The sequence below is a fragment of the Falco cherrug genome, chromosome 5, assembly GCF_023634085.1.
Source record: "Falco cherrug isolate bFalChe1 chromosome 5, bFalChe1.pri, whole genome shotgun sequence".
Lineage (NCBI taxonomy): Eukaryota > Metazoa > Chordata > Aves > Falconiformes > Falconidae > Falco > Falco cherrug.
This window is the reverse complement of record NC_073701.1, coordinates 90,682,203-90,695,572: the sequence shown is the minus strand read 5'-3', so window position 1 is coordinate 90,695,572 and position 13,370 is coordinate 90,682,203. Positions and strand designations below refer to the sequence as shown.

The window sequence follows — 13,370 nt, the reverse complement described above, 5'->3', positions numbered from 1 at the left end:
AGTATACGAAAGCAGAAGCTGACTGGGCATCACACTACAGTTTGCTGTACGCTCACTTTAAAAGATATATTGCTCAACTGTGTACTGAATTCCCTTATTTGTACAACAAACAAGGAAGCAGTAGGGGATAAATGCCTATTCTTTCTGTTTCACTTGCACACACATAAATTTGTTAAATTTATTACTAAAGGTAATTATCCCAACGTATAAAAAACATTTTTAAAAGATGTTTCCTGGTGTCAGTTCCAATTGGAAAGTATTTTCCATTTCTGCTACCAAGAACTAATGTGATCACATAGTTTGGCAGTTAACAGTATAAGGTTTTGACCTCTCTTGAGGGATATTAAGGCAGATTTTTTTTTTTTCCAGTACTCCCTGGACTTTGCCACTACGTAGCCTGGAAAGACAGGAAACATACATATTTCCAGTGCTGAAAATGCTATTGCATGCAATGACAGCAATATTAGTGAGCAGCTTTTCAAAGTAAATGAAAAAATACATAGAAAATTAACCAACCAACAAGCAGACCTTCCCTTCCAAAATTAAAATGTTTACATTCTGGGTGCTACTTCTATTCATTTGGAGGCATGGCTCGATTAACATTTATGTTCTTGTGCTCAACTGAAATAACCTATTGTTTCTTACATGGGAGCCTTGACAAAGGCGGGGTATTTATTCTCACAGCAGGGGGGATCTGCCCAATGTTAATCAAGTTTGCAATCTGATGAAACTCAGCAGCTTGCAGCTGCTCCTTCACAGTCAGCTAGCTGCAGCAGCGAAGTGATTTTTTTTCAACTTTTATTTAACATAGAAACTGCAAAGTGTTTCTCTAGATGTTGATTTTCATTGCAGTGCAGTTCTCTGGCACCTCTTTGGCTCTGATGACCACACAGAACCATAAGCCGAGGAGGAAGAAACAGAATATTCTGGCGAATGAAAAGAGACCTATTGGCAGTTCAAATCATACTTAGTTCAAATACATAGTGATTTTCTGACCATGTTAAAAGGCTCATTTGACAGAACAGGCTTTTCCCAAAATGGAAGAATATGTTGCTGGGAAAGGAAAGAGATTTTCTGAGTGATTTAATGTGACCTGGACTCTTTTTTCTTTTATATGTGGCAAGTACTACACTACTCATCTTCTCAGCACCTAGCATGGAGAATGCTTTATAACAGAAATAATGTGAATTTAATAAAAGACTGGAACAGAGGGAGCCCAAGTTAGGATTTCCTTCAGAATTTAATAATGAAACTGATTTTATTAATTTAATATGTTGATTAATACTAAATATAGTTCACTGCTGATGCAAAGGATATTTAGAGCATCATGAATTATAAAAAAAGAATCACTTTGAATAGCTGAGTACTAGAAAGAGAATTAATCACACAACATGAAACTTGGGATCTAATGACAAGAATTCCTGTTGCAGGCCCAGAGACCATCAGCTACGCATGATGAAAAAGGAGAAACATGCCCACACACCCTATTAACTGACTATAAAACAATTATGAACCATGGTGTTACTAAAAGGTAAAAAAGGCAATACGACAGTGGGCTGTTGTGAAGATGGGCATGAGGGAAATTTTATGACACTGAACAGGCTAGAATATTGTGGGCAATTTTGATTTAATTTATGAAAAATAACTTCCAAGTAGAACAGATGCACAGAATCACAGCCAGGGCAATGGAAAGCCTACCTTATCAAACAGACAAAGCAGGCTTGGCCTATTTAGCCTAGCAAAGTATAAGCTGGGGAAGGGGTTTGGAAATGAGAAGATGCTGTCACTGCAACAGACACACTATAAGAACATGGAGTATAAGATGCCCATGAGTAACGTAGTCTGGAAATCACCAGGTGATGCTCAGCCATAGCAGGGATCACCTTTGGGAAAGCAGCACGGGCAAAAGTTACAAAAAGAACTTAATTTGTCTGTGATTATAGAAGCTGGTGTTAGCAGAGGACTGGCCTACATTTGGAAGAAGATAAATAACAGTAACTAGTACTTGGAAAATACACAAGAAAGCAAATGGCCAACACTAAATGATATCACACACATTTACATTTACAGCATGTTCTTTGCTTCAATGGAATCCTCAATAGCGTAAGACTTACCCCTAACAGCAGGAACAGCTAACACTAACCAGCATTAACTCACACTATTATTTTCTGGAAGTATGTTCAAGGAGTGAAAAGCCAGACTTTCATCTGGGTACTCAGCAGTCCTTTCTGCCTGTCAGACTCATCTCTTGAAACACCATGCTACCTGAAAGGCAAGTTTCATTAGCTGTGCCAATTCTGCACTCATTAATAAATGTGCAATGTGGTGTACACGAATTTACCAGCATGACCACCCATTAATGCTAATGCAAGTCACGTAACTGAGTTCCTGTTCACGGGGCTGAAAATTTACCTTGTGCTGCCTAACTCTAAAGGCTGCCTTTTTACTTAAGTGCTTGTCCAGAAAGGGATTTGGATTCAAATTTCAAAGACCACATGCTGTAAAAGTGAGTAACAAGAAGAGGTACCTAACAGCACCAGAGAGAGAACTTGGTCTCTCTTAAACTATGAAAGATGTGGATTCCTCCTGGACTCAAAAAAAAAAAAAAAAAAGGGGGGGGGGGAGCGGAAAAGCAGTCCTGAGTGTCGCAGTGTATTATCACCACCACACAGTGAGTGATTCTTCAAACATTCTGTGCACTCTGTATTAAAGTACATGTGTTTGTTGTACTGACCCTTATGTTTTCTCATTATAATGGCAGAGTCACTTGGAGAAGTCAAAGAACCATCCCTGACTCAGGATCCACACATGAGAGCAGAACCACCTGCCTTCCTCGCTAACTGTAAAACAAGATGAACCACGCCTAGGTTCCTCAAATAATGGCAATTGGTTCCTAAAATTGTACAGAATGTCATTAAACTTAACTTTGCCTCACTGGGCTTTCATGATGGAGATTAGTGGTTCTGATCTATGGGTGGCCATTTTCAAGTCTCATGTCTAGCCCTGTAACCCATGACATTCTCCCTTGCCCAGACACAGTCACAGGCAGACTGCGATTGTAGGAATGAGCCTCCCAAGGCTGTCTTTTGAAAACTGCAGATCCCTTTCTGACCATTGCAGAGTTAACAGTGTGACTCAGCTACTGTCCTCAGTAGTGACCTGCAGGAGTGACCTTCTCAAACTGCAAAGGTTCTAGTAACTCCCTTTGGCCACCTGCAGTGACTTTCTCAGGCTGCAGGGAGAGAACGCCACCGTGAGGGTGTTTTACTAGCAATGCCAAATCTGATTTTCGTGAAACACAAGTCCGGAGCAAGGAACCGAAAGAAATACATGTAGATTATCCCAGGTGTATGTAAAACCCTGAGAAGCTTAATCTGTGAACGTGTTTTAAAAATGGAGACCAGACAGAGGACAGAAGGTCATCAACACACATCTGTTTGTGAATCTACTGCACAAATGTACTTCCATTCCACTTAAAAACATCAGACGTGGATATTCGCATGTATCTCAGTTTCATTTGGTTCCTCTATTATTTTAAAGTAAATATTTAAACTGCGAGAGCCCACACAGTTACTTATTAAAGACACAGATGGTGTAACGATGCAGTGTGAACAGAAGAGACACATGGATTAGCAGACAATGGAAGCCTTGTTTTAAATACTTAACCGTTACATTTTTACATTATAGATACTATTGTTTTCAAAAGCCACGATGCAAAATTGTTAGAGAGGTTTAAGGAAATATTCCAATATTCTGTAGACTTATTTTGCAATAAATCAGACTAGATGCTGTACATGTAACAGGAATACTACAAAGTGCAAATGTTTATTTAGTCAACCAGCAGCAGCGGTGACACTCAAGATTCCTGGACTCACCCTTTTACTAGTTAATCTGCAAGATAATAAGCCTTTTTGAAAGGCCCCACAAACATCTCCTCCACCAGAAACACCTTTTTCCAACTTCCATTCTTAGATAAAAAATTGTCACTTGACTATTTGCACAGATGGAAAGGGAGAGTGGTTCTGACTGGTCAGGGGAGAGTGTTCCAACATGATGGATATTCCCTGAACTCAAACTGAAAGCTGTGCTCTCCAGCCGGAACCCCAGCCACGAGGGCTTCCGCCTGCTTTAGCCACCCCATTGAGTCTTTTGAAGGAGCTGAGGAGACGGTTCAGCAGCAGACTCTAAATATGGCCAAGACTTTGAGAACACAAACTGGGAACCCTTGCAGATGAGTCACAACCTACCTCGCTACGTTTGGCACGAGGAGACCTGTTTTCTCAGGGGACAGATACAACACTGCAGATCATAAACGCTGCATTTGCTCAGATCACTGTACACATTTAAAAATGCATCTATTGTAGAAAGTTGATCTTTTAGCAAAATGCTTTGTATGGCATAGCTTAATATGCAGAGCTTGGCTTGTCTGTCTTTTTAATAAGTGCAAATGTGTAAAAAGCCATCCTGAAGTCAGTGCCAGCCTTTCAGTGCTTCCAAGAGTTTGCTTACTGGACAATAAGTTACCCTTCTGTTTTTGTTAATCAGTAGCTAATGATTTACTGACTGTTTGGAGCGGTTAAAGGTTAAAAAGAATCTGTTTCCTAGTTATTTTTAATACAAAAAAAAGCACTCCCCTGTATTGTTAAAGCACTGGTTCAGCCCCCACCGCCCCCAAAAGCGCTGGGTGGAAAACGCCTCATGTTCATATTCATATTCATACCCTTTGGGGCTCTAAGGCTTCCAGCTACAGTAATAATGGAAAAAAAAAAAAAATGGAGCAACTGGCATTGGCTCCCACTGGAGGCTGCTGCTGGGGCTCTGGCCGCCGCCTGGGTCCCCCCTCACCAGTTCCCTGCTGCTCATTAGGCAGCCTGCCAGCCACCCCGGCTCCTTCATTAACCCGCCGGCCTCTGCTCTGCTATCTGACGCCGTGAGGGGAGAAGCCCCCCCGCCACCCGATTCCCAGGCGATGCTGTGCTGCTTCAGTGGTCAAAAAGCTCATTAAGGGCCCGCGGTGGCGACAATCTCCCTGGGCAAGCGGCCGGAGCCCGCCCCCCTGCAAGGAAAATAAATAAATAAACAGGAAAAAACAAACGAGGAAAGCACGATACTTGCAATCCCAGGGGGAGAGACTAGGAAATGCCAGAGAAGCTTAGTGCCCTGGCATGGACTTGCAGATCATTCTGATCAACTGGGAAACTCCAAATTAGACCAGATTAGAGAAACCATTAACGTTAATCTCTGCTTTTTAAGGTTTCCCCCAACAGTTTTCCAGAGCACCTTTAAAATAAGGCGGTGTGAAGAACTGAGAATCTTTTATACATCCTGATTAGTCACCAGGGAAAAGCAGGACAAATCATTTCACATAAACCCCTTACCCCTTTGATGTATGTATGCCCTTTATTCCCTGAATATTTTAATGGAATTTCTCTACACAAACTTGGCTCCAGTCTGTACAGAAACATGAGAGCCCATGACAGTGAAAAAGAAAACCCAAAAGCTTCCCATCGGTGAGTCAAAAATGCAAATCCTGAAAAGCCACCAGACCAGTTCCTTTTCCTAGACTAATTCCCTGAAACACTGATCCTCAGGATCCAGGCTGGGCCACAAAATCAAGCAAGTTTTACCAGCCTGATTTATTATCTCCTTTACAGCCGCATGCAGAGGCTAAACTTTGATACTCAAAGCAGGAGGTTTTTGGCACGGCTATGAGACCTGGCACACATAAATGGTGCTGCCCGAATTGCTGCTGCTCTTACGGTGGTAGGACAGAGACAGGGAGCAGCCCTCCTGTCCCACCGTGTGGCAATACCACAGCAAGGCTGTGAACAGCCATGGTTACACATCCACAGCACCCAGACGTGCTGCTTCCCTTCACAGAACATGACCTGCATCTTCACAAATACCAGTTCCTGCAAAGGGAATATTCTTGGATTTGACTGATTTTGGCAAAGGCTGCTGTAGTACTGATGGGAAGAATGCCTGCAACGGAAATTTTATCCTCACATTTTTATTTCCAGATGCTTCTCGGTTCTTTGACGCTGAATCTATGACACAGCAAGGAGAACCTGTTTTGGAGGCCGAGAGACCATGCCTGCTGCTCAAGACAACATCCAGCTTTCTGCATGGGAGACACCACTCACCATGGTGCTCTGCTGCTGTGGATCCCCTCAGCTGCCATCTGCAGCGCTCTCCTCCCCTCTGATCTGCCCCTGTGGCTGTTGCACCTTCTCCCTGGCCCTCCCCTGCCCTCTGAACCCTTTTTCTGACTGTTTTGCTGCCTCCCTCCTTTCCACTAACAGGGATGATCTTCCAGCACCCTTGGAGAACTGGGAGAGGAGAGCACATGAAGAAAGATGCTGGAAGAGCATCCCTGTTCTCCTTCATATGTTCCCATCTCCCAGTTCAGCAAACCCTTCCCTCTTTGCCATTTGTCCCTATCTACCTGCCAAAGTACCACTCTCAAATATTTTCAGCTTTATATAAAACTGGTCTGTTTTATGACTTCATTTTGCATCCAGGATGTGAATGTTATTGCTGTCAGAATCCAAGAAATACCTAGAAATAGCACAACGTGACACTCACAGCAACTAACTCCTTCTCCTTGGACTCATCCCTAGTGACACCCTGCCAAGAAAACTGCTGCTTGGTGTGGGTGTTGGGGACACAACCGAGTCTTTAAAATCCAGGAATCCCACACTGCTCTACAGGCTACACCCCCCCACCCCCCCATGGCTTCATCTTTGTGAGGGTCTCCTGGTACACACAGACCCCTGCACGGCCAGGTAATTGCAAAGCACTGTTTCCCCTCACTACACAGACAGATACAAAATACCTGAAAAGTTACTGCAAATCATCAAGCTACTGTAGATTTACTGTGTGATTAAATTGAGATAACAGTGCACTTCAAAGAACTCATACCAAATTCCTGAGGTGCCATTTCAATGACTGCGCTGGCTTTGCAGAAGCCCTCGCCAGGCTGGGCTGCACATCACCGCCTTCAAGCACTGTCCTCAAGGCCTTATGGTGAGCAAACGGCCCGTTCAGACTCTGCCGGCTCTCATGGAGGTCCCTTGCATCTCCTCAGCCTTCAGGAGGAGCTGAAAATCACTGTTTTTGGAGGTGCCATTAAACCTCTGAGCAGTTTTGTGGCACGGAAGTGTTCAAATGAGTTGAGCAAACCTGGGCTCAGGGAGCACTGCTGGGTGCCAGGTTCTCCAGGGTGATCTGAGAGCCCCATGCCATGAGGAAAGCCATGCGGCTGAGACTCAGCTCAGGTGTGGGGTGGGCACAGACTTAGAAGTGGCAGTGCTGTAACTGGGCACACAAGTCAAGCCTTTTAAAACCTGCGAGGAGCAAGAGGACTAAGTGCTGAGCAGCCTTGCCAAGGATGAGGCTTCCAGAAGAGCAAGGGCTTGGGTTAGTTTTGACATGAGATTGTCCCTGCTGTCACCTGCAGATCAAAACCTCTGGGGATGGTTTCTGAAAAAATTACTGTATGCATTTGCATAAAAAATAACCGGCATAACAATGGGTATTTTCAGGTGGGGTTTGCAAACTCTGTGAGAACAACACTTCCTAAAGCAGGTAGGGGACAGAAAGAGCCAGGCACTGGGTATGCACTCGCCCTCCTCTTCCCAAGCCACCCAAAAGACTTCTCAAAGCTGTCACGGAGAGCTGAGCAAGAGCAACTCAGGGCTGGGGAGCCGGTCACACTTTGCATCTCAATGACCTCCAAATGACTTTCACTGCTTTACACTTTCATTTCCTGAGACACAGATTTAGAGGCCAGTTATTTGTTATTTTGTGTCAAGACAATGGAATGTTGCTCCACGGCCAAATCCTCATTTCCTTTCCCAGATATCAATCACTTCGCACTTACCCTCTACCAGACACCCCCCCCCCCCAAAATCAACAAAAGCAATTACTACTAATTGAAATCTGCATGAATAAATACTGGTGAAATTGCAGGGAGGGGCTTTCAAAGTCCAGACTCACGCGCCTGTTCTGCAAGGGCAGATCAGTTGCCCCCCTTTAGACCCACTAACACCTGCAAGGGCTCTGCAACCACATCCAAGCAGGAGCAAGAAAAAGCAAATATTAGCCAGGCAGCCCTTCAGCGCTTTTCAGGAGATTTTAGGAATGTAAACGGTTGCCAATGGCTCAACCAAAGTCCCACTGAGGGAGCAGCAGATGCCATTGGAAGAGCATAAGAAACGCACGGCAACACTTCTCCTGTCCTCCTGGCTCTTGTCTTCCCACCTGCAATACTGCAGGCTGGAGCTCGAGATGGGTTTTCACAGGATTCCGCCACGTTTTATGGATGGAAGGGACTCATGTTAGCATCTACTCAGCCTTTTGCCTTATACAACCACAGAACATCACACAGTGAGTCCTGTCTCAATAACATGGCTTGTACCCAAGTTAAAGTTTTCCTTTAGAACAGGAAATAGTGACTTGATTGAAAGATTTCAAAGGACTGCAAGACCCTCAGAACTGTGGGCAGATTATCATGCAGATCATACACCTTCACTATTAATGGTACTGTGTATTATTTCTAAGCAGAATTTGTCAAGCTTCAATTTCTACATATCAAACCTATGGTCTTATCTAGACTAGGACTTTCATTGATGACCCTCTGTATTTGGCTGGAAGAGGATGAAATTGGCCTCAGCATGGATGGGAGTCTCTGAATCTTCAGCCAGAATGCCAGGAAATGACTCATAAACTGAACTATTTTTGCAGAGATTACCTTTTCTCATGGCATTTTAAGTTGCCACAAGAGTTCTGAGCATGTAGGAAATGACATGTTTTGCACTCAGACATGAGGAACATATTTTATGTGTTTGACTAAAACAACATTTTGAACTTTAAATGTGAAGTGCTGGCATGCATTCAGCAATGGAAAACCTGATTTCTTTCCCTTTCTTTAGCTGCTTGTCATTTTAATTGCTAGTTTTTTTAAATAGCCATGCCCACTAGCACCAAAAATACGAAGTATAGATAAATAACACAGATGCATAGCTACAAAGTCCTCACACCCTCATGTCGTACGTGTGCCTCCAGCACTACCTACCACATGCTTCACAAATGTACAAGCCTGCCCACCAAAAAGCACAACAAACTGCTAATACAGTAACTTTTGTTCTTGTAATAAAGTTGTGAAAAGATTATCATAACCTGCACCTGGCTAACAACATTGCTAATCCAGGAAAAATCCCTCCACCTCTTGAGGTGACAAGGAAACGCAACATGCAAGTCCCTCAGAATACTGGTTAAAATTTTTGATTGTGGCTAGCAAACAAAGTGACTTTTCCACCTGAACTGCTTTTCTTCCTTGTACAACTGAAAAAACCCTGGCAACTTTCCGTGTGAAGAAGCGGCCCTGCACTTATGCAGGTAACCACAGAAAAGTCCTTCTAGAGCTAATGAGTTCACTGCGGTTACGCTCCCTGCATTTTTGGTGTCTTGCAAGCTTTCCTGTGCTTAAGCTATGGCAGAACTTTTGATCCCACGAAAATGCTGTAGAAGGAAGGGTATCCAGCCCAAACCGATGATCTGGTGAAGTATACTACCGGTGCTCTGCTGAAAGCTAGCACTACCCACTGCCTCCTCCTCGCTGTGCCACCACTGACCTCCGCAACCCTGCATTACCTTCTGCTATTTCACAATGTTCACAATGAGATGAGTGATAAGGAAATGATGAAGTTAGAAATGTGGCTAAATATGAAGTAAGAATACATGATTTGTTTTAACGGGAAACACTAAATTTTAGCACGCTTTCTGCCTTGCGCACTTGAGATAGCCTTTAAAAGCTCTATTGGCAATTCTTAGAGATATTATTATTTAGGTTTGGAAATTCAGATCCACAAAATTGTATCTCTTCCTGGAAAAATATGCCCAGAGAAGTTGGTTGTTCCTAACTGAATGACATTTTCCATATTTACAGAACCCTGCTCCCCTAAGATATTTGCGTAACATCACAATTAATGGTCTGCATTTTTCTTTACCAGACAATGCCAAATAATGCTGAAGTGGGCCTGTGTTGATCACGGATGCTGTAAATACAGCAAGTCAATCTGATCCAACAAAATCCAAACTCTGGTGGGGCTCACATCTGATCAACAGTGGCATTATCATAATCTTCAACAACGGCATTGTTTGTTTAGAAAATCTCCCTCAATCCCTTAACAAATTAGTCTGGAAACCACTGGGAGGATTAACTTCAGAAATTCTCCCTCAGATCACAATTACATCTGCTCAGATGTCACCAGTGACAGACATCTGAACAAGTCATACTCAGCCTTTATGACTAATTGCATTTCCAGTGATTTGACTTTTGTTGGGGTCTGTCTTTTCCAACCACATTACAAAATTACAGCACTCGGCTGGGGCAACCATGCCCCAGTGCGAGAGGTGCTCCCCAGCACAGGGTGTAATACCTAATACCTATCTAAGAATTTAATTGCCAACCACTTCTCCTGACCATTCAGATTAAGAAGTAAGTGATACTGGATGGTGTCCTGGATACTTTCAGGGCTAACTCTTTCACCTTGGGTCCAATGACTAGAAGTTATGCCTAGCTGGTGGCAGCTATGTGGCTTTTCTCCAAGGAGCTGGCATTCAGCTGCAGGCATGTGCCTGCCTCACAAATCACCCGCTGCGCTGGCAGCCTCATTGGCAGGCTTGGCAGGGAGACCGGGAGCTGAGCAAACAAGGCTTTCCTGCTGGAATGGGAGCCTCACGCCCAAGGGGCGATGAGACAGCGGGGTGGCACAGGGAAGCCAGTGCTGAGCTGCTGCGTGATGCTCCCATTTGCCTGTTAGTCCTAGGATGACGGGGTGCTGTGAACCCAGAACTTCTAACAACAATTAGTTCCTTTTGTAGGAAAGAAAGCAGTAACCACTGTCATCAATGTCTTTTGGCACAGCTATCACAACCTTGAGTTTCACTAAAATGTTGATATCTGCCTTTTTTATCCCCTATGGCAAAGTCAATTATTGGTCCTGGATAAAAACTATATTTCCATAACAGGTGAATTTGCCATCATCAGAGAGGGTCTGTGTTTTCAGAAGGAAACGAGATAAACTGTCAGCTCCATAGGCACCTGGCATAGGGGCATGTGTGCTGTAGCCAGCAGGGCTTCTGCTTGTCTCCACAGCAGACCATCAGAGGCTGCTGTATTGCAACCCACCCTATTCAAAACAAGGTGCTGCATTAACCTCTCCAGCACCGACCAGCACCACTCCCACTGCTTGCAACTGTCTGTGTGACTTGTACTTATGCAAGGAGTTTGGATTAAAGGGCAGGTCTTGCCTGCCCAGAACAGGGGAATGCAAGTGGCCGCTGAGCTTCCAGGTGCCCGTGAGCACACCAGCGCACAGCCATGTAGGTCTTGACTTTCGGTGTACGGCTATGTCCCCCCTACAGTGACTGGTGGCTGGATGAAATGTGGATGAGCTGACTCTCGGGTGGGAAAGCAGGGGTGGGACATAGTTTTTAAAAGGGAAGTTTTGTGTATGCATCCTCAATTCCTTCAGCAGTGCTCTGCCTCCGGCCACTGCTGGCCAGCTGCACGACACAGGCTCCCAAAATCAAAACAGAGGCTCTAGTGAAACAAAGGTAGTGATGAACGTTACAGATTTGTTATAAAGGTAATCCCAAAGAGAATTCTGCTGCTGAGTGGCAGGCATAATGTGTGTAAGAGCATGAGAAAACGCAGTAGTTGTACAGGACTGAACCCAAGAGCTTACACTAGTCATGCAGTCAGCTGAAGCAGATGCTCTGTATGAGCAAGGCACGCTCCAGCAAGACACATCATGATGCATCTAAGGTAAATTCATACCATCCTTGCTGCCGTGTGCAACTGCCCCTCCGCATCTGCTGGTGGGCCCTGGTGGGCATTGCTCACTCCCTGTTCCCATCACCTCTGCAGCAGCCCCATGAGACTGCTGCTTTCCCGGTCACATCTCCCTTGGGAGCAAAATGGGTTCACTGGGTTTTCTGTCATGGCTGTACATTTACCCACCCTTTTTTCCTTTTGTTAGACCAGAAGCTGCCATTGGATTTGGAAGGCACCTGTGCAGAAAAGTCTTTCGAGCAAAGAAATTGGATTGATTTTTCTGTCTGATTTAGAATAGAGACACCTGCCCCCCGAAAAAACCCAAATCCAACAACCTTCCCTTTACATCTCCAAGTTGGCCAGGTAAATGTTGCAATTTTTATCTCAAGGTCTTTGCTCCTGTCCATTATGGAAAGCCTTTATCCTGAAGTTGCTGAACACCCAGCTTATTTTAAAGTGCTTCTTATTTCTTGCTTAGTGTCATGGTTTAACCCCGACAAGCAGCTAAGCCCAACTCAGCTGCTTGCTCACTCCTCCCACAGCAGGACGGGGGAAAGAATTAGAAGGGTGAAAGGGAGAAAACTTGTGAGTTGAGATAAAGACAGCTTAATAGGCAAAGAGAAAGCTGCACATGCAAACAAAGCAAAATAAGGAATTCATTCACCATTTCCCATTGGCAGGCAGGTGTTTAGCTATCTCCAGGAAAGCAGGGCTCCATCACACATAATGGTGACTTGGGAAGACAAATGCCATAACTCCAAGCATCCCCCCTTCCTCCTTCTGCCCCACAGCTTTTACTGCTGATATGGTCAAATGGTATGGGATACCCCTCTGGTCAGTTGGGGTCAGCTGTCCTGGCTGTGTCCCCTCACAGCTTTTTGTGCACCCCCAGCCTACACCAGTCTGAGGAGCAGAAAAGGCCTTGACTCTGTGTAAGCACTGCTTAGCATTAGCTAAAACATCCCTGTGTTATCAATACTGTTTTGGTCAGAAATCCAAAACATAGCACCATATCAGCTACTATGAAGAAAATTAACGCTATCCCAGCCAAAATCAGTACAGTTGGACATGACAAAAAATGCACACGGAGATGGAGAGCGTGCATGGAGTGAAGGCAGGTGGTTTGGAACAGACCTGCAGATGCTTTTCATTTTATTTTAACAGTAGGAGCATTAACAAGGACTATCATCCAATAGGTATATTTTCAATCTATGCCTCTTCAGACATCTATTTCACAGAGCTCCCATATGACACTCCTCTTTCTGACCAACATATTGCCTGACTTAACTACAGGTACAGCAGCAAATGAAGCCCTGACATGGCCTGGGCTGCTTTTTTCTTCCTGTCTTTTCCTCCATGACCCTGTCCCCCCTTCCACTTCAAGCCCTGAGTCCTGAGCAGGTGTAGATGGGATCTGTTCCTTTGTTGCAAGCAGCTTCATCCCAAGTCCACCTAAGCTGGCAGCAGTCCCGAATCCACATCATCGTCAAGACCCTCAGCTGCCCCCAGCCCTGATCAGAGCCCAGCC

General features: G+C 44.5%; 1 protein-coding gene across 6 annotated transcripts in view; it reads right to left on the bottom strand.

Moving 5' to 3' along the window:
• The window catches only part of CELSR1 (cadherin EGF LAG seven-pass G-type receptor 1), a 176,632-nt gene that overhangs the window by 56,872 nt on the left and 106,390 nt on the right, over nucleotides 1-13,370 (bottom strand). The gene's annotated exons all lie outside the window — the stretch shown is intronic.